The sequence below is a fragment of the Phyllobates terribilis genome, unplaced genomic scaffold (genome assembly GCF_046119375.1).
Source record: "Phyllobates terribilis strain yellow unplaced genomic scaffold, ASM4611937v1 Scaffold_2__4_contigs__length_985480577, whole genome shotgun sequence".
In the NCBI taxonomy this organism is placed as follows: Eukaryota; Metazoa; Chordata; class Amphibia; order Anura; family Dendrobatidae; genus Phyllobates; species Phyllobates terribilis.
Window position 1 is genome coordinate 251,801,294 of NW_027362762.1, and position 23,231 is coordinate 251,824,524.

Here is a 23,231-nt window from a genome sequence, read left to right on the forward strand (position 1 = left end):
AGATGCATAGTGAGCACTTGGAACCCCCAGGTGCTTCACAAATTTATTCATAAAAATGGAAAAGTGTTTTTTTTTTTCACTTTTTCATTTTTATGAATCAATTTGTGAAGCACCTAGGGGTTCCAAGTGCTCACTATGCATCTAGAGAGGTGTCTTGGGGGGTCTAGTTTCCAAAATGGGGTCACTTGTGGGGGAGCTCCAATGTTTGGGCACACAGGGGCTCTCCAAATGCATCATGGTGTCCGCTAACAATTTGAGCCGACAATTTGTTAGCGGATACCATGTTGCATTTGGAGAGTCCCTGTGTGCCCAAACATTGGAGCTCCCCCACAAGTGGCCCCATTTTGAAAACTAGACCCCCCAAGGCACTTTTCTAGATGCATAGTGAGCACTTGGAACCCCCAGGTGCTTCACAAATTGATTCATAAAAATGAAAAAGGGTTTTTTTTCCACTTTTTCATTTTTATGAATCAATTTGTGAAGCACCTAGGGGTTCCACGTGCTCACTATGCATCTAGATAGGTGCCTTGGGGGATCTAGTTTCCAAAATGGGGTCACTTGTGGGGGAGCTCCAATGTTTGGGCACACAGGGACTCTCCAAATGCAACATGGTATCCGCTAACAAACTGAATGGAAAATCGGCTCAAATTGTTAGCGGAAACCATGTTGCGTTTGGAGAGCCCCTGTGTGCCCAAACTTTGGAGCTCCCCCACAAGTGACCCCATTTTGGAAACTAGACACCCCAAGGCACCTATATAGATGCATAGTGAGCACTTGGAACCCCCAGGTGCTTCACAAATTGATTTGTAAAGATGAAAAAGTGAAAAAAAAAACCTTTTTCATTTTTATGAATCAATTTGTGAAGCACCTGGGGGTTCCAAGTGCTCACTATGCATCTAGAAAAGTGCCTTGGGGGGTCTAGTTTTCAATATGGGGCCACTTGTGGGGGAGCTCCAATGTTTGGGCACACAGGGACTCTCCAAATGCAACATGGTATCCGCTAACAAATTGTCGGCTCAAATTGTTAGCGGACACCATGATGCGTTTGGAGAGCCCCTGTGTGCCCAAACATTGGAGCTCCCCCACAAGTGACCCCATTTTGGAAACTAGACTCCCCAAGGCACCTCTCTAGATGCATAGTGAGCACTTGGAACCCCTAGGTGCTTCACAAATTGATTCATAAAAATGAAAAAGTGAAAAAAAAAAACACTTTTCCATTTTTATGAATAAATTTGTGAAGCACCTGGGGGTTCCAAGTGCTCACTATGCATCTAGAAAGGTGCCTTGGGGGGTCTAGTTTCCAAAATGGGGTTACTTGTGGGGGAGCTCCAATGTTTGGGCACGCAGTAGCTCTCCAAGCACAACATGGCGTCCGCTAACAATTTGAGCCGATTTTCCATTCAATTTGTTAGCGGACACCATGTCGCGTTTGGAGAGCCCGTGATGTGCCTAAACAGTGGAGCTCCCCCACAAGTGACCCCATTTTGGAAACTATACCCCTCAAGGATTTTATTAAAGTGTATAGTGAACATTTTGAACCCAGAAGTACGACACAGAATTTGTTTACATTAGGTCATCATATTGAATAAGTTGTCATTAGTCTTGAGCGCAAGTGCTCGCTACTTGAGTTTGCATCAGGTACTCAGGTATGCACCATGTACAGCGTGTGCTCGAGTGACAAGCTCGAGTCCCTGCTCCGCATGTTTCACGGTTATTAGACACCCAAAAAAAAACATGCGGGGATCGCTCGTGCATGGCAGGCAATCCCCGTAAAGTTTTTTTTGGCCGTGAAGCATATGGGGCAGAGACTCGAGCATGTCACTCAAATACCCACGATACTCAATGCATACCAGAGCACCTGATGCAAACTCAAGTAGCGAGCACTTGCGCTCAACACTAGTCACCATATCGTCATCTTTTTTTCTTACTTTTGAAAAAAATCCCAACCCCATCACAACCCTAACCCCAACCCCAACCCCAACCCCAGCCCTAACCCTAGCACAACCCTAACCCTAGCACAACCCTAATCCTAGCACAACCCTAACCCCAAACCCAGCCCTAACCCTAGCCCAATCCTAACCCAAGAGTTTATTTTTGAAGCCGTTCCTCGTACGGTATAAGTGATTAGACGACTTTATTCTTCGGGTGGGTGTGATTACAGCAATACCAGAATCATATGGGGTTTTTATGACTGATAACTGTCACACACTAAAAGACGCATTTTTTGTAAAATCTAGTTTTTGCATCGCCATATTTTGAGAGCTATAATTTTTCCAGAATTTGGCAGATAGTCATGTGACGGCTCGTTTTTTGCGGGATGAGTTGACGATGTTATTGGTGCCATTTTCAGGCACGTGACATTTTTTGATCGCTTTCTATTCCGATTTTTGGGAGGCAGAATAAACAAAAACCAACAATTCAGGAATTGTTTTTTTTTTTTATTCTGTTCCGCGTGTGGTAAAATTGATAAGGCAGCTTTATTCTTCGGGTCAGTATGTTTACAGCGGTACCAAATTTATATAGTTTTTCTATGTTTTGCACTTTTACATAATAAAAGCAATTTTATAGAAAAAAATATTTTTTAGCATAGCTTTATTCTGAGAGCTATAACTTTTTTATTTTTCGGCTGATGGAGCTGTATGTTGGCTTGTTTTTTGCGGGACGAGATGACGCTTTCAGCTGTACCATTTTTATTTATATTTGTCTTTTTATCGAGTGTTATTCCATTTTTTGTTTGGCGGTATGGTGATAAAGGATTGTTTTTTGCTTCGTTTTTTTTTTTTTACCGTGTTCACTGAAGGGGTTAACTAGTGGGACAGTTTTATAGGTCAGGTTGTTCCGGACGCGGCGATACCAAATATGTGTACTTTTATTGTTTTTTTTTGTTTTGTTTTTTTTATAATATTATTTATTGATGGGTACATTATATTTTTATTTTTGGTGGATTATTTTTTTTATTTTTTTTTTTATATTTTTGCAATTTTTTTTTTTTTTTTCACTTTCTGAAAGTTTATATACTTTATTACTTTGTCCCACTCTGGGACTTTCACTTTTTTTTCTCTGATCGCCTGCATGGCACAGGAATGCAGCACCATCCCTGTGTCATGCAGGCTGTCAGCGCTGGACAAGGAGAAGATTGTTTGGAGATGCACTGCGCATGTCCAAACAATCTTCCTGCTGTCTGGTGACCCGAATGTTGTCATGACGACATCGGGTCGTCATGGCAACACCCGGGAAGCCTTTGCAGACAGCGCTGGAAGCCGGAAGAGGAGGTGAGTATCTGCGATCACCTCCCCTTGCCCCCGCAATGCTGCGATCGACTTCGATCGACTTCGCTCACAGCATCGCGGGGGTTAATGTGCTGGGAGAGGTGCAGGACATAGTATCGGGTGTCAGCTGTGACAATCAGCTGACACCCGGCGGCGATCGCGCCCGCACAGCCTGTGTGTGCGCGCGATCACCATGACGTACTAATACGGGTTTGGCTCTTAAGTCCCAGGGCACAGACGCGTATTAGTACGTCAGATGTTGTTAAGGGGTTAAAGGGGTTTTTCCCACGAACAAAAGTTCATTTTAACCAATAGATCTTGGAATAATAATAATTTCCACAATTGGATGTGCTTAAATAAAATGTTCCTGTGCTGAGATAATCTTATAAATGTCCCCCTGCTGTGTACTGTGTAATGGCTGTGTCTGACCATACAGGGACATGGTCTGATCATACTACAGCTCCTTGGCGGGGGGGGGGTGGAAGCAAAAGAGAATATACAGACATTACAGCACGGGATCACAGTTGATTTTTTCTTTAAAGTAAAACATTGTTTAAAAACAGGCAGTGAAATGTTTTACCTCACAGAAACAATCAGCTGCAATCCCATATTGTTCTGTCTGTATACATTCTTTTGCTTCCTCCCCTGCCCAGGAGCTGTGGTATGATCAGACCATGTTCTACAGTGTCAGACACAGCCATTACACAGTACACAGCAGGGGCACATTTATAAGATCATCTCAGCACAGGAACATTTTATTTTAACACATCCAATTGTGGAAGCTATTATTATTCCAAGATCTATTGATTAAAATGAACGTTTGTGGGAAAACCCCTTTAACCCCTTTCTGACATGTGCTGTACTATTACGACACATGTCCGGTCCCTCCCTTACCGGGCACATGACAACTGATCTGTACAGCTGTTATGTGCCCCTAACAGCCGTGGGTGGAATCGCGATCCACCTGCGGCTGTTAACTAGTTAAATGCTGCTGTCAATCTCTGACGACAGCATTTAACCTTGCCGCACTGGAAGCACGTCACTGCTCCGCCCATCGGCTACCCTGTCACATGATCGTGTGTTGCCAATAGGTTGGCATGACAACCTGAGGTCTGCAGGAGATTAATCTGATCAATAAACGGCGTAATGAAAAAAATAATTAAAAACGCCAGAATTACCATTTTTTGTTCGCCGGTACATTGCAATAAAATGCAATAATGGGCAATCAAAACATCGTATCTACCCCAAAATAGTATTAATAAAAATGGCAGCTTGGCATGCAAAAAATAAGCCCTTCCCAGCCCCATATCCTGAAAAATGGAGACGCTTCGGGTCTTGGAAAATGGTGCCATTTTTTTTCAACAAACTTTGTATTTCTTTCTACCGCTTAAATAAAAAAGAACCTATACATGTTTGGTATCTACGAACTCGTAATGACCTGGAGAATAATAATGACTGGTCATTTTTAGCATTTAGTGAACAGGGTAAAAAAAAAAAACAACTGTGGAATTTTTTTGCAATTTCATCTCACTTGGAATTTTTTTCTCGTTTTCCAGTACACAATATGGTAGAACCAATGGTTTCATTCAAAAGTACAACTTGTCCCACAAAAAATAATCCCTCACACGGCCATATTGACTGAAAAATAAAAAAATTTATTGCTCTAGGAAGAAGGGGAGCAAAAAATGAAAACGCAAAAAGGGAAAATGGCCCAGTCATGAAGGGTTAAGTAACCTTTCCAATCATGATATGGGGTATAACTAGAGAAGAGTAAATCTGTTTATGTGAAGTGAATTTGCCTCAAATTGATAAAAAAAAACAAAAAAAAACAAAACAATCTCCTGAATCCAAACTTTTTTAAGATTTGCTTAGTGCAAATTCGGCAAAATGATGGCTTCCAACACAAAGTGGCCCTTAGATGTGTGTTGTGACATTTAAAGCCTACTTGGTACTGCAAGTCTCTGCACTAAGTGAAAATGATGGAAAAGCCAGATGCACAAAGGATCGGAAGGGGGTGATGCAGCAGGTCAGGTCAGTGGTGAGGTGATTATTTTTTTCACCCTATGTTCATTATGCTCATGGTTCTCAAAAGACCACAGAGTATAATGAGCATTTGCATCAAATAACTTATATGAGAAGTGAAATTTAAGGTCAAGTAAACTGACAAATTAGAATTTTGGCAGATTTGCCATCACTACTATAAACTGTTTATGGCAGATTCAATCATCATTAATTTATACTGTTTACTGTCAGGCACTGATCCTCCTTGACCCCGTCAATTTTGAGGCTTGCTAGGCACAGAGCGAGGAGAGTGATTAGTGTTCGGAACCATCCTGATTTGGTATGGCTTTTACACTTTCTTATATGAAAAAAAATTGTTACCTAAGTTTTTATATGTGCAGATATTTGTTCACTGCAATGTACCTATACATTATGTTTATATTCTAGGTTATTCTAGGTCGGTGATTTTCAACCTTTTTTGAGCCGCGGCACACTTTTTATACTTAGAAAATCCTGGGGCACACCACCAACCAAAATAGCACAAAATGACACTAAAACAGTCATATTATACATATAGTTAATAATATAGATTCTAAATTTATTTTACTCACTCAGCGTGAAACCTGGGCCTGTTTCGATAAACACAAAAGGGATATCCTGGCAGGAATGGTGGAAAGACACACACGAAGCTCTTCCTCAACAGTTCTCAGTTTCTCCCTGTTTTTAGTTTTTATCGCAGTCAAGCTTGAGAAGCCCAGCTCACATAGATATGTGGTTGAAAATGGGAGCAATGTCAAAATAGCTTTGTTGGCCAGAATGGGGAACTCCTTGGCAACAGATAACCAAAAACTGTCCAAAGGAAGATCAGCAAACTTTAGCTTTAAACCGCGATCTTGCTTCAGTTCAACGAGTTCCTCTTGCTCCTTTAAAGTCATGTCCTTTCCAGCAACGGATAATGAGCTATATGGGTCCCTAACCCAGTCAAGGCATTCTGTGAAGGCTGAAGAGAAATAGAACGATAACTTCTCCTCAAGAGTTTTCAAATGTCTGCCAATCGCTTCGCACATTGCAGCAGTATTGGCATCATGCAGTTTCTCGGTGAGTGGGAACATCTGAAGGTTGGCACCCTGCACATGTTGTTGCCAGAACTGCACCTTTAAACGGAATCCATTCATTTTATCAGTGCTTGTAAGCAGGTTTTCATTTTGACCTTGCATCCGTGTGTTTAGTTCATTCAGATATTGAAATATATCAGCCAGGTATGCCAGCTTTGCACACCACTCATCACTTGCAAGCAGCTTTGAATAATCGGACCTCTCGTTTGTAAGAAATATTTTAAGTTCCTCTCGCAACTCATACACACGGGCCAGCACTTTGCCGCGTGACAGCCACCTGACCTCCGTGTGGAGCAATAAGATTTTATGTTCCGCTCCCATTTCTGTACACAAAGACGCAAATAGGCGACATCTCAAAGGTCGCGTCTTCACAAAGTTCACTATGCGCACAACATCATCCAACACAGGAGCTAGATCTGCTGGTAAGGTCTTTGCAACGAGGGCCTCACGGTGCAAGAAACAGTGGGTAGCAAGAACATCTGGGTTTCTTTCTTTAACCCTACTTACAAAGCCTTTATGCGCCCGACCATGGCTGCGGCTCCATCAGTGCAGACACCTGTGCAGTTTTCCCATGTAAGTCCACTTTTATCAAGATATTCCGATGTGACTTGGAATATTGCCTCTCCTGTTGATTTTTCTGTCAGTGCCTTGCAAAATAACAAGTTTTCTCTAATGGCTTCACCATCCACAAAACGCACATTGGCCAACAACTGACAATGTCCACTGATATCCGTCGACTCATCAAGTTGCAAGGCAAATTTCTTACTGATGCGCACCTTTTACAAAACAACTGTTTCAATGTCCGCAGACAAGTGATCAATCCGTCTGGCAATTGTGTTATCAGAGAGAGGCACTTTAGCTATCTCTTTAGCTGCTTCAGGGCCAAGCATCTCATTTACAATAGCTTTACAAGCTGGTAGTATTAATGTTTCTGCCACAGTGTGGGACTTTTTTGATTTAGCTATGAGTTCAGCAACAAGGTAGCTAGCTTTGAGGGCTCTCTCATTTACCTTTGTGCTTTTTCTCAAAAAAGTTGCCCCTTTCTCATTGTTTGTACGTAAGCGTACAAAATACTCCATCGGTTTATTTTGAACGGAAGGGTGTTTCGTTTGGAGATGGTGTTTAAGTTTGCTTGGCACCATAGCGCTATTGGAAAGCTTCTCACCACACACCAAGCACAGTGGTGTTGGTGCTGTCGCATTCCCAGTGGAAGTAAATCCAAATGAAAGATAGCTTTCACTGTATTGCCTTGAGCTCACCGTCTTGTCTTTTTTCTTTTGTCGAACTCTCATACTAGGGCCTTCATTTGGGTTAGAATTGTGTCCAGTGTCCTGTTCGGCATTTGCCTTTTCCATTCTCAAATACTTCTCCATCACTGCTGAGATAGTGTGCGCAGCCACACACTAAAATAGAAGAGTATTACATTATCTGGCACACTTAAAGGACCTCTGCTAGGCATATTTCATTCCTGAGGGCTTAAAAAGCAGCTCTCGTGGTGACAAGAAGCTGATTTAAACCCCCCAAGAGTGAACTTTGCGAGAGCTGTATGTGTGTGATAATAACTTATATTACTACGGTCTGCATTTCTTGCTTGAATTGACACTAGTAACGTAGCACTCAGCTTTCTCTATAAGTAGAATAGAGCCGGCTGCCAAGTGCTACGCCACTAGAGTCAATTCAAGCAGGACATGACTGCTGAAGAACGGTACTAATATCATTTATTATTCCATACATACCACTCTCACGGAGTTCACTCTTGGGGGTTTTAAATCAGCTTCTTACCACCACAAGAGCTACTTTTTTAGCCCTCAAGAGTGAAATATGCCTGGCAGAGGTCCTTTCAATAAATTATTTATTTTAAAAAAGTGAAATAAAAAAGGATAACCCCCTCATATATTCAATCCCATGTAACCTCATAAATACAGTCCCACGTATATGAGCACATGATTATCAGCATCATATAATGTGGTGATGTGCACTGTACAGCGCCACAGTATATGGTGCTGATTATTATGTGGCTCATATACTGCAATATAAAGGGGTACAATGAGAAGTACTATGGCCATGAGGCCAGAGTACAAGTGCCAGCTCATATACTCAGCATATGAGCTGGTACTTGTAGTACTCCAGCCTCATGACTATAGTATTTCTCATTTTACATTTCTCATTGTTATATGCAGTATACTGCTGGAGTACTAAAAGTACCAGCTCATATGCTGAGTATTCTGCCAACAGTTCATATACTCAGGCAAAAGCTCATATAGTCAGCATTATTGGCGGGCATTACCTTGACGGCGGGCAAATGCGAGAGTCTCTCCGCTCTCAGGATGACGCGCCGGCCTCGGTGACGCATCGAGCGCATTGCCGGGAAACAAAACACAGGGGGCACCATAGTTTGGGGAACTTTCTCCGCGGCACACCCAACCATGTGTCGTGGCACACTAGTGTGCCGCGGAACACTGGTTGAAAATCACTGTTCTAGGTTATATTCTACTGTTTACGGCAGATTCCCTCATCACTAGTACACACTGTTTATGGCAGAGCGGTAACTCCATATTCTTTCTATGTGGAGGGTTATTTCTATATAGACAGGGAAGCATGGTAATATCATATGCATTTCTGACAAAGTTCATCCTAACTTCTTCACCTTTATTATACATCATAATGAGTTTCTAGTTTCATCATCTTCCGGTATGTCAATATGCGCACCATGGGGCTGCATGGCAATTTATTTCATTCAATGTGTTACAATGATATCTCATACCAGATGGAACTGCAAATACTACATTTGCAATGTTATGGAATATAGCATGGATATAACATTTCACAGAGGATCTACTGGGATCAAGGGATGGAGACTTCTTTAAAAAAAAAAAAAAAAATCAAAGTTGACATAGTGCTGTCGCATAACATTACAAATACATGATAGCTCATGTGATTGTTGTATAATTCCAGCATATATCTCGTAGATCCCCTTGGAAATTCTCCTCCAAACTCACTCTACCAGCCGCCTGCTAATTAGGATACTAGAATTCCGCCAAATTTATTCTCAGGATAGTTATAGGTCGCACCCCTGTTGATCATAATATTATAACATATACTATTGATATGTCATAACAGAAATATCTACAAATGGTTTCAAAATATCTCCCAAATAGAAAGCAATAAGACATCTGTACACCCCATCACGACCTTAAGATTTTAAGTTTTTGCTTTTCCATTTTTTGCTCCATGCCTTCCCAGAGCCATAACATTATAATTTTTCTGTCAATATGGCCGTGTGAGGGCTTGCTTTTTGTGGGATGAGTTGAACTTTTGAAATACACCATTGGTATTACCATATCGTGTACTGAAAAATGGGAAAAAATCCAAGTGCATTCAAATTGCAAAAAAAGTGCAATTCCACAATCGTTTTTTTTTTTTTTACCGTGTTCTCTAAATGCTAAAACTAACCTGCCTTTATGATTCTCCAGGTCATTACGAGTTTGCAAATATCAAAGATATATAGATTCTTTTTTAAGTGGTGAAAAAAAATCCAATGTTTCTAAAAAAAAAGAAAGTTGTGCCATATTCCGAGACCCATAGTGTGTCCATTTTTTGGGATCTGGGGCCGGGTGAGGGCTTATATTTGTGCGCCGAGCTGACATTATTATTGATACCATTTAGGGGTAGATACGATGTTTTGATCATCCGTTATTGCCTTTTATGTGAATGTTGCAGTGACCAAAAATCTTAATTCTGGTGGATTGGTTTTTTTCTCGTTACATCGTTTACCGATTGGATTAATTGTTTTTATATTTTGATAGATTGGGCGATTTTGAACATGGCGATGCCAAACGTGTATTTTTTTATTTTTTTTATTGTTTGATTTTGAATGGGTCAAAAGGGGGGTGATTTGAACTTTCATATTTGGTACCCATGGTACCCAGCTGCAGCCTCGGCTGACATCCGCTCATGTCACGTCTAGTTATGGCTACCCCCTGATTGATGGGCTATGGGTGAGGTTTCACCGCACGTCACAGCCCAGCATCCAGCGCGCACTTTCCCTCTCCTCTGTATTCATTGGGAAAGCGCGTGCTGGATGCTGGGCTGTGACGTGGGGTGAAACCCAGCCCACAGCCCATCAGTCAGGGGGGGTCACTGGGTCACGCCTAGCTGCAGCCAAAACTTGACGTGACATCAGCGGATGTAAGTCGGAGGTCATGTGATGCCTAGTGTGTGGTCAGCGATAGCACCACTCAAAGGCAACAAAAATAATGGAAGGTAACTACAAAAAATCTTCTTTCCACTGTTAAAATAGTTGGGGGCATTATGCAGTGTAGTGGACAACCTCTTTCAGCAGAGCTGACTGCTGACTCGAATTTTGTCCTTACCTCTGCAGATGATTGACAGGTATCTTCTTTGTGTTTACTTAGCAAAAGACCTGTCAATCACCTGGAGCAGCACTGGAAAAAGACATTTGGATATTTAAGCTACATTTTCTCTAAAATGCCAGAGTGTTTCAAAGGAAATTTTACCTGACTGCAATCGCACACACAAGCTCTGATTAATGGTTTGGGCAGCATGAATAACCTGACAGGTTCCCCATAAGGCCATGTTCCCATGATGAGATTTTGGTGAGTTTTTGAACCTATTAATAAAATTAGGTTACTTGCGTTTATATCATGTTTTTGAAGCTGCGTTTTTTGTCTTTTTTTTGTGTGACATGCTGTAAATAAATCTTCAGCGCAGGTGAGTAGAAAGAAAAGAAAACCGGCACCATTCAGATCGCCTACCCACAAACAGTTCAATGAGCTTCTATCCACAGGTGGCCAGAGATCGCAATCAGCAGGTGATCAGCCAAGAAGAGAGAAATCTTGTAATAGTTTATGAGGAGCCAAAAGGCGGCATTCCAACAAGCGATTTCAATTGAAGAACCTTTATTGTTTATTCATACATTAAAACCTGGAGCCGGGGAAGCGGGGTACCTTCAGGACGACGGCCGTTTCACACCTGACTGGTGCTTCAATGGGTCCAATGGGTATTTGGCCGTCGTCCTGAAGGTACCCCGCTTCCACGGCTCCAGGTTTTAAAGTATGAATAAGGAATAAAGGTTCTTCAATTGAAATCGCTTGCTGGAATACCGCCTTTTGGCTCCTCACAGTACTGTAAATAAATCTTATTTGTTTAATAAGGTGCGGATTACATGCTTTTTTAATGCATTTCTGCCGTGGAAACGCACTAAAAACACATGTGCGTTTCATACCTGCGTATTTTCCGCATCTAATGCAGATCTATGGGAAAATTCCGCACAGAAAACTCAGAGTACCCGCAAGAGAAGTTGACGACATGCTGCGAATGTGAAACATGCACCGCAGGCCAGTTTATGTTCAGTAAAATAAAAGCACATGGGGCATGAGATTCTATAAATCCCATCCACTTTGCTGGAACAGTAAGACGTTGCATTTTCAACGCAGCAAAAATATGCAGCATCTAAAATGCACCAAAACTTCATGGTGGGAACGTAGCTTAACACTAGCCTCAAACTTCAAGAATCATAATAACTATGCCTTGTCCTTTTTATTATTATTGTTTGTTTTTTTTACAATTTAAGCAACTGACCTACAATGAATTACTACCATAAAACTACTAATGATTATTTCTTCTGGTAACTGCTGGTGAATTCTATCAGACAAGAGTCCTGACATCATTCTCCAAAAAAGAAACATTGCTCTGACTACAGGGACAGCAGTAGAAAAGTGCTGCCCACATACGGTACATGCATAGAAGAGGCACAATTTATCACACCTTCTACTCAATCCCAGCTCTTTGTTATTGGCACAGGCCACTAGTGTAATATTAAGTCAAGTGATACATGCTGTTTTTATGGGGAAAATATCCCAACTGGCTGCAAGCTCATTTTGTATGTGATTTTCACTCAATTTAAACTCTGGTCTCCAGATGTAAAAGTCTAGAAGGTAAATCACTATATCACACTGTCTCTCAGTTTGTATTCTTGTTGGATAAAATGTATGATTCTGCTCTGCCGGTTCTATCCTGACAGATTGAAAAACAAACCTCACAGCTGTTCTTCATTAGGTGAAACATCCCTCTATGTTAACATCTTCCTCTTTCCTAACACTTTCTAACATCTTCCTGTCTGGAATATCTATTAGTCTATATATAATACCGCTCTGTGCCAAATATTAACTTTTTTTTCCAACCCTTAATTAACCGAAAATTAGGCACATACGTGTGAAGGAGACAGCTTCTTTCCCTAGTCGCAGTATGGCGGTGCAGCATTTTACATAATGACAAATCTGTTGTGAGTAAATGACTTTAGATCATTTAAATTTAATAGTCCCCCACCTAGGGTACTGCCCATGGAATGCCAATCTGGTTCATTTTACAGATTTGGGTTTATTTTTTCCCAGCCAAGGAGATACAGCTAGTTTAACCCTTTAGTGACCTTTTAAGTATAGTTGGGGCAGGTTCCTAATCTGCAGCAATGCCTTTTATCATTGCTGCAAAAACGACAGACGGCTGGACACCATTAAGGGAAGATAGAAATGGTTTATAACCGCTCCTGTCTACTCAGATCCAGCCTATACAACACGTAATAACGCGCGGCGTAGGGAATTGGGAGCGCCTATGCTTCTGTTGGTAGAGACAATCACAATATTAGCGGATCCCAATGAGCTCTGTCAGTGATGCCATAGTTGGGCTACAAACCTGCACAATGAAAAAAATATTTGTCCCGAAAAGTGATTTACTGCAAAACATGAAAAACACAACAAAAAAACAAAAAAAGAAAATGTCAAAAATCAATTTATTCTATATTTCTGTAAAACAAATATCAATTACGCAGTAATTTTTATTTCCAATTATTAAAGCCATTTTAGGTCTGGTCTTTAAGGGGTGAGTAATATGTGATATCACCATTTTTTATTACTAGCTTTGCATTGAACTGCAGGTAAAGTGCTAAGTTATATTAACACATTGTTATATTGCAGTACACAACAAACTCCTGCTATATCGCCGCACCTATTATTAGTATGGTTGGTACCGCAGTGTCATATTCCAGAGTGCTGTACGTAGATTGTAATTAGCCATATCTGTTCCTGTCCCCAGGCGTTTGTAATTAAATTTTCCAATATCATATGCACATTAGGGTCATTATAAGCTAGCATTACGTTTTTGGAATATGGAGTAAATCCTTACAAATATGCGAAAAATATCTATCTAATTTATCTATCAATCATCTATCTATTTATCTATCTATCTATCCATCTATCTATCTATTTATCTATCTATCTATCTATCTATCTATCTATCTATCTCATATGTATATCTATGTACTGCATCTATCTATCTATCTATCTATCTATCTATCTATCTATCTAATCTATCATTATCTATATATCGAATCTATCTATCTTTCTATGTACTGCATCTATCTATCTATCTATCTATCAATCTATCTATTATATATCTACTGTACAGTATGTATCTATCTATTATCTATCTACTATATATCTATCTATTAAAACGCAAAAAAAAATGTGTCTAATTTATACAATGTGATTTTCTTGATTTTTTGGGGGGGATATTCTATCTCTCAATGTTAAAATTAACCTACCCTTAAAATTATAGACTGTCCATGTCTTTGTCAGTGGGCAAACTTACAAAAACAGCAAGGGATCAAATACTTATTTCTCCCATTGTATCTAATCTATCTCATATCTATCTATCTATCTATCTATCTATTTATTATCTATCTATCTATCTATCTATCGAATCTATCTATCTAAGTACTGCATCTATCTATCTATCTATGTATTTCTATCTATCTACTGTATCTGTCTATCTATCTATCTATCTATCTATCTATTTATTATCTATCTATCTATCTATCGAATCTATCTATCTATCTATCTTTCTAAGTACTGCATCTATCTATCTATCTATCTATGTATTTCTATCTATCTACTGTATCTGTCTATCTATCTATCTATCTATATATCTATCTATCTATCTATCTATCTTTCTTTGTACTGCATCTACCGTGGGGAAAAAAAAGTATTTAGTCAGCCACCAATTGTGCAAGTTCTCCCACTTAAAAAGATGAGAGAATCCTGTAATTGACATCATAGGTAGACCTCAACTATAAGAGACAAAATGAGAAAACAAACCCTGAAAATCACATTGTCTGATTTGGAAAGAATGTTTTTTCAAATTATGGTGGAAAATAAGTATTTGGTCAATTACAAACAAGCAATAATTCTGGCTTTCACAGACCTGTAACTTCTTTTTTAAGACGATCCTCTGTCCTCCACTCATTACCTGTAGTACTGGCACCTGTTGGAACTTGTTATCAGTATAAAAGACACCTGTCCGCAACCTCAAACAGACACACTCCAAACTCCACTATGGTGAAAACCAAAGAGCTGTCGAAAGACACCAGAAACAAAATTGCACCAGGCTGGGAAGACTGAGTCTGCAATAGGCAAGCAACTTGATATGAAGAAATCAACTGTGGGAGCAATAAGTAGAAAATGGAAGACATACAAGACCACTGATAATCTCCCTCAATCTGGGGCTCCACACAAGATCTCACCCCATGGGGTCAAAATGATCTCAAGAATGGTGAGCAAAAATCCCAAAACCACACAGGGGTACCTAGTGAATGACCTGAAGAGAGCTGGGACCAACTTTACACAGGCTACTATAAGTAACACACTACGCCACCAGGGACTCAGATCCTGCATTGCCAGACGTGTACCCCCAGGCCCACTGACTGATTAAAAGATTGTAGACACCTGTGATGCTAATTAGTGGACACAACTTGATTTAACATGTCCCTTTTATCACATTATTTTCAGGGGTACCATCATTTCTGTCCAGGCCTATTTCATGAGTTTAATTTTTTTTTAAATTCTGTGGAAGCAGGTTGAAAAGCAATGTCTGACTTTCATTTGTTCATTTTCATAGATTTTTCATTCATTATTACTTTTGTCAGAATCAAGTTATTTCTGTGACCATTGTGGGTTTTTCTTTCATTAAACGAGGAGTACCAACAATTTTGACCACGTGTGTATCTATCTATCTATCTATCTATCTATCTATCTATCAATCAATTTCTTCTATTCTTAGCCTTTAAGAAACTCACATACATCTAGATAATATTATTTCCTATTTATTTAAAGGACAATTGACTTATCTACTGGTCTACCATAAATCTATCTGCTGACTTGTGCAGTCTGTTTTTAGTGAATGAGGTTAGAGGAGGAAATTCTTCCTATTAATAGACATAGGATATCTGAATTGGGTAAACTGCTTGTTAATGTACATAGAATATTATTTGCCTGTTTACAGACTGGAACTTGGAACAGTTATAATAAAAATAATATTTATTTATATAGGAGCAACATATTCTGCAGCACTTAACAATTCATAGGGCACATGTGCAAGCTACAACAGCCATTACATAGTAACAAAAAAACTCATGAAGTCCGATTTTTAAAGGATGGTGTTGCGCACGCCAGTCTTCCTGAAGGTGCTTTCTGGAGTATGATGCACCTAGTTTATTAAGAGGCGTACACCGCTTAATGAATTAGGTGCATCTGTTAACTCACATGCACTCTTGTCAGAAATATACTTTAGTCTGGGAGTGGAATTACATTTCTGGAGTGGGATACGCCACTAAGGGGAGGTAACTTTTCATGAATTTGATGGGTGGGCATAACCACGTCTTTACCACCCATGTCAAACTTATGGTATGCTCATTGGCGTAGCTAGCCAAGACTGTCTTGTAAACGTCAAATGTCAGAATATTTATGCACAACTTCTGAATTTTCACTAAAATATTGCAACTTCTTAAGTGATTTTATGCCAAATTTCTAGTGTACGCAGCTTAACAAATTGGTGACATAGAGAGATTCCTGCTAACAAGAGCCTACAATCTGAAAGCTATCTGTCCTGCAGCAGTCCTATACCTTTTCTGTGTTGTACAATGATTAATATTAATTTTGCAGGGCTGCAATGACGGAAAAAATATAGAAGAATACATTTTTCATAAGCCTTTGCCATTACATGGGAATATCCAGTCACCTCACCTTTACAGCAGCCTCATCACTGTGTTTATCACTGAGTAAATAATATGTTAAATTTGTTCTATGGTCAGTATGATTATAGGGATAACATTTTTTCTAACAACTTATGCACAATCAAAAAAATTATATTAGTTGTCAGATTCTAAGAACTAATTTTTATTTCTCTTTCAACAGAGCTGTCTCATTTTCTGAGGAACAACCAATTTTTATTGGTAACATTTTGAAGTACACAAAACTTTTTGATAACTTTGTATTCTACTTTTGGCACTTTTCTACCGTTTCTTCTAGCCCTCTGTCTTTCTCCCCATCCATCAACACTAAGGCTAACTTTACTATATATTATGCTTTGTACTTGCTACTTAAGTGTTTTATGTCCTTAGATGATTTATCTAATAGAAGTTACAGGGACTGGAAATGTTATGGGATTGATGATTACAATGTTTTGTTTATTGTTTACTTGAACTTTCATCTTATCACATCTTACAGAGAGGTAATTAAAAGGTTTTATGTGCTGGAGTGTTGGGCGTCTCTTATCTGTTATCAGCTTGTTTAATATAATTTCCATATTTTAGGATGATTTTAAATTGGGTTTTGTACATTTTGTGCGTTACACACAATTAATATTTGTGATTCCACTTTATCTTGTAGAAGAAAAATTAGCAATCCTCATATTGTTTTTATGTATATTTTTCCAGTTTTTTTTTCCATAAATTGTTACTTTATTTTTTTAAGCACTTCTTTTGTCTTATAGTATTTGACATTGTAATTGCTTCACCAATGAACTACTATACTATACTACAGTTTGTTATGCTAGTCAGTAGTATAGCTACCAAGGTGCAGAGGGGGTGGTGGCTCCGGACCCCATGGTCTCAGTGGCCCACTCAGAGCTACGCTAGTGCAACTGTATGGGTGTGCGCAGCACGCCCGTACAGTTACATTCTGCGGCAGAGCAGGGAACCTCGATGTCCCTGCACTACTATGCAGCTGCTATGGAGCCCTTGAGCAGCAGGGCAGGTGGCCCCAGTGCCAGCATCGGGCTCCCTGCTTGTCACCACAAGATTAATGATGAGAGAGAGAGCACAACGCTCCTTCTCCCATCAGTCCTCTATATCTTACAGCATTGACGCAGACATTGACCAGCGTGATGACGTCATCACTTGGTGCCCGCTGTCCTGGAGATGTGCAGGCGCTTGGAGCAGCGGGGGAAGGAGTAGGAGAGGTGAGCATTATATTTATTTATTTTTTTATGGGGGTGCATCATACTATATAGACTTTCCCTATGGGGGTGCATCATACTATAGACTCTGTGTCATGCTATATAGACTCTGCCTATATGAGTGCATCATACTATATATACTTTGCCATTGGGGGTGCATAATACTATAGACTCTGCATCATAGAGATGAGCGTTGTTCTACTCGAACTGTTCGCCAATCTCAAATTCGAGCTGTTTTGGGCGGTGTTCGAGCCGTTCGGCGAACACGAACAATTTGAGAAAAATTCGGCTGTTCGAGGTTATGTTCGATAACTGTTCGTGCACCAAAATCATAACTGGATTTTTTCTCAGTAATGATGAAAATTAATGTTAATACGCAGTTTGAGTGTACAGCGGGGTGGGGGGAGGGGCAGGGGATGGATCTCTGCAGGAACAATGAAGATCTCCATTTTTTTTTTCTCTTTCCCGCATTTACAGTGGGGAGGTGCAATCTGTCAGCCTATCAGCAGCGCACACATGGAGCGAAGTGCTTTTTTTCACACAAGCAAGGGCATGTGTCATTGGCAGTGTATGTCACATGTCCTTGCCCTATAAGATCAAGCCATTTTCTCCGTCGCCACCATTTTCTCACTGCTGCAGCTGCGTGTTAGACGGCATCGCTGTTGCTGTGTGCGCTATACCTTGTTAATTTCAAGCCAATTTTCGCACAAATCTACAGATAGCTTGGGAGTAGGGAATAGTTGTGATTGCAGTCCTTTTAAGGACTAGGTTACAGCATTTCCTATGACTTTTATCAGGCAGGTCTGTGCTCTTAAATAGATAGGTTGTGGGAGTAAAGACTAATTGTAATTGGAGTCCTTTTCAGGACTAGGTTACATCAGTTCCTATCAGTTTTTGCCAGGCAGGTCTGTGCCAGTGCTGTGCAAGTTTTTTTCACAGCATATGGCTGAATCTAGCAAAGCTAATCCTTTTTGGCCTATTGCAGAGTGTGTTAGTCAGTGGAGTAGCCTATCTGTGTTGCAAGATATACCACCTGTGTATAGAATACCAATTTTTTTACTGCACCTAGTGAAGTAAAATCTTTTGGGCATAGCATCATTCTATTAGTCCATCTATACTGACCTCCATCAGGTTGCAAATTGAATATAATTTTTTTCTGCATCTAGCTCTGAAAAAATATTGGGCTTCTAGCTGTGTGTGGGACTTGTTGTATTAGTCCATCTATACTGACCTCCATCAGGTTGCAAACTGAATATATTTTTTTCTGCATCTACCTCTGAAAAAATATTGGGCTTCTAGCTGTGTGTGGGACTTGTTCTATTAATCCATCTATACAGACATCCATCAGGTTGCAAACTGAATATATTTTTTTCTGCATCTACCTCTGAAAAAATATTGGGCTTCTAGCTGTGTGTGGGACTTGTTGTATTAGTCCATCTATACTGACCTCCATCAGGTTGCAAATTAAAAATAATTTTTATCTGCATCTACAGTAAATCTAAAAAAATATTTGGGCTTCTAGCTGTGTGTGGGACTTGTTCTATTAGTCCATCTATACTGACCTCCATCAGGTTGCAAATTGAATATAATTTTTATCTGCATCTAGCTCTGAAAAAATATTTGGCCTTCTAGCAGTGTGTGGGACTTTCTCTGTTAGTCCATCTATACTGACCTCCATCAGGTTGCAAATTAAAAATAATTTTTATCTGCATCTACCTCTGAAAAAATATTTGGGCTTCTAGCTGTGTGTGGGACTTGTTCTATTAATCCATCTATACAGACCTCCATCAGGTTGCAAACTGAATAGATTTTTTTCTGCATCTACCTCTGAAAAAATATTGGCCTTCTAGCTGTGTGTGGGACTTGTTGTATTAGTCCATCTACACTGACCTCCATCAGGCTGCAAACTGAATATATTTTTTTCTGCATCTACCTCTGAAAAAATATGTGGCCTTCTAGCAGTGTGTGGGACTTTCTCTATTAGTCCATCTATACTGACCTCCATCAGGTTGCAAACTGAATATAATTTTTTTCTGCATCTAGCTCTGAAAAAATATTTGGCCTTCTAGCAGTGTGTGGGACTTTCTCTATTAGTCCATCTATACTGACCTCCATCAGGTTGCAAATTCAAAATAATTTTTTGTCTGCATCTAGCTCTGAAAAAATATTGGGCTTCTAGCTGTGTGTGGGACTTGTTGTATTAGTCCATCTATACTGACCTCCATCAGGTTGAAAATTAAAAATAATTTTTATCTGCATCTACAGTACCTCTGAAAAAATATTTGGGCTTCTAGCTGTGTGTGGGACTTGTTCTATTAGTCCATCTATACTGACCTCCATCAGGTTGCAAATTGAATATAATTTTTATCTGCATCTAGCTCTGAAAAAATATTTGGCCCTCTAGCAGTGTGTGGGACTTTCTCTATTAGTCCATCTATACTGACCTCCATCAGGTTGCAAATTAAAAATAATTTTTATCTGCATGTACCTCTGAAAAAATATTTGGGCTTCTAGCTGTGTGTGGGACTTGTTCTATTAATCCATCTATACTGAGCTCCATCAGGTTGCAAACTGAATATATTTTTTTCTGCATCTACCTCTGAAAAAATATTGGGCTTCTAGCTGTGTGTGGGACTTGTTGTATTAGTCCATCTATACTGACCTCCATCAGGTTGCAAACTGAATATATTTTTTTCTGCATCTACCTCTGAAAAAATATTGGGCTTCTATCTGTGTGTGGGACTTGTTCTATTAATCCATCTATACAGACCTCCATCAGGTTGCAAACTGAATATATTTTTTTCTGCATCTACCTCTGAAAAAATATGTGGCCTTCTAGCAGTGTGTGGCCTTTCTCTATTAGTCCATCTATACTGACCTCCATCAGGTTGCAAATTCAAAATAATTTTTTGTCTGCATCTAGCTCTGAAAAAATATTGGGCTTCTAGCTGTGTGTGGGACTTGTTGTATTAGTCCATCTATACTGACCTCCATCAGGTTGCAAACTGAATATATTTTTTTCTGCATCTACCTCTGAAAAAATATTGGGCTTCTAGCTGTGTGTGGGACTTGTTCTATTAATCCATCTATACAGACCTCCATCAGGTTGCAAACTGAATACATTTTTTTCTGCATCTACCTCTGAAAAAATATTGGGCTTCTAGCTGTGTGTGGGACTTGTTCTATTAATCCATCTATACAGACATCCATCAGGTTGCAAACTGAATATATTTTTTTCTGCATCTACCTCTGAAAAAATATTGGGCTTCTAGCTGTGTGTGGGACTTGTTGTATTAGTCCATCTATACTGACCTCCATCAGGTTGCAAATTAAAAATAATTTTTATCTGCATCTACAGTACCTCTGAAAAAATATTTGGGCTTCTAGCTGTGTGTGGGACTTGTTCTATTAGTCCATCTATACTGACCTCCATCAGGTTGCAAATTGAATATAATTTTTATCTGCATCTAGCTCTGAAAAAATATTTGGCCTTCTAGCAGTGTGTGGGACTTTCTCTGTTAGTCCATCTATACTGACCTCCATCAGGTTGCAAATTAAAAATAATTTTTATCTGCATCTACCTCTGAAAAAATATTTGGGCTTCTAGCTGTGTGTGGGACTTGTTCTATTAATCCATCTATACAGACCTCCATCAGGTTGCAAACTGAATAGATTTTTTTCTGCATCTACCTCTGAAAAAATATTGGCCTTCTAGCTGTGTGTGGGACTTGTTGTATTAGTCCATCTACACTGACCTCCATCAGGCTGCAAACTGAATATATTTTTTTCTGCATCTACCTCTGAAAAAATATGTGGCCTTCTAGCAGTGTGTGGGACTTTCTCTATTAGTCCATCTATACTGACCTCCATCAGGTTGCAAACTGAATATATTTTTTTTCTGCATCTAGCTCTGAAAAAATATTTGGCCTTCTAGCAGTGTGTGGGACTTTCTCTATTAGTCCATCTATACTGACCTCCATCAGGTTGCAAATTCAAAATAATTTTTTGTCTGCATCTAGCTCTGAAAAAATATTGGGCTTCTAGCTGTGTGTGGGACTTGTTGTATTAGTCCATCTATACTGACCTCCATCAGGTTGAAAATTAAAAATAATTTTTATCTGCATCTACAGTACCTCTGAAAAAATATTTGGGCTTCTAGCTGTGTGTGGGACTTGTTCTATTAGTCCATCTATACTGACCTCCATCAGGTTGCAAATTGAATATAATTTTTATCTGCATCTAGCTCTGAAAAAATATTTGGCCCTCTAGCAGTGTGTGGGACTTTCTCTATTAGTCCATCTATACTGACCTCCATCAGGTTGCAAATTAAAAATAATTTTTATCTGCATGTACCTCTGAAAAAATATTTGGGCTTCTAGCTGTGTGTGGGACTTGTTCTATTAATCCATCTATACTGAGCTCCATCAGGTTGCAAACTGAATATATTTTTTTCTGCATCTACCTCTGAAAAAATATTGGGCTTCTAGCTGTGTGTGGGACTTGTTGTATTAGTCCATCTATACTGACCTCCATCAGGTTGCAAACTGAATATATTTTTTTCTACATCTACCTCTGAAAAAATATTGGGCTTCTGTAGCGCTGGCGTCCCTGCCCTCTGCTAGGCAGGGACGCTGCTCCCCTCACCGCTCTGCTCCGTGCCCGGCGTCCTCTCCCCGCTCTGCTGTCAGCGCGCGCTCCTTCCCGGCGTCCTCCTCCCGCTCTGCTCTCAGCGCGCGCTCCTTCCCGGCCCCTGTGCTTAGGGCGCGCGCGCGCTCCCCTCCTCTTAAAGGGGCCGCGCGCGCCGTCCTAAGGAGTCCCCGGCCAATGGCCGGAGGACTTCATCATATATAAGGCACCTCCTCCAAAATGGAGGTGCCCGAGCAATGTTGTTTGCACCTGTGTCTCACCTGTGCTTCAGCCCTCAGGTCCCGTTGCCAGTTACCTGCCAGTTACCTGCCAGTTTCCTGCCAGTTTCCTGCTAGTTACCTGCCTGATTCCTGCCTGAATACTTGTTACCTGTCTGCCAGCCTGAGGTCCGACGGTCTGCCTTACTACTCCTGTCAGTCTGTCTAAAGGACCAGCCTGCCCGCTCACCTGGGAGCGCATATCAGCTACCTGCCTGCTTGCCTGAGGTCCGACGGTCTGCCTTACTACTCCGGTCAGTCTGTCTATGGACCAGCTTGCCCGCTCACCTGGGAGCGCTTCTCCGTTATCTGCCTGCTTGCCAGCCCGGAGGCTCCGTTGTCACGTGCTGTGACCACCAGCTATCTCAGAGACTCTTGCCCGCTCACCTGGGAGCGCATCTCCGTTACCTGCCTGCTTGCCAGCCCGGAGGTCCCGTTGTCACGTGCGGTGACCACCAGCTATTCCAGAGACTCTTGCCCGCTCACCTGGGAGCGCTTCTCCGTTACCTACCTGCCTGCCAGCCCGGAGGTTCCGCCGTCACGTGCCGTGACCACCTGCTATTCCAGAGACTCTCGCTTGCTCACCTGGGAGCACACATCTACCATCTGCCTGCTAGCCTACCCGGAGGCTCTGC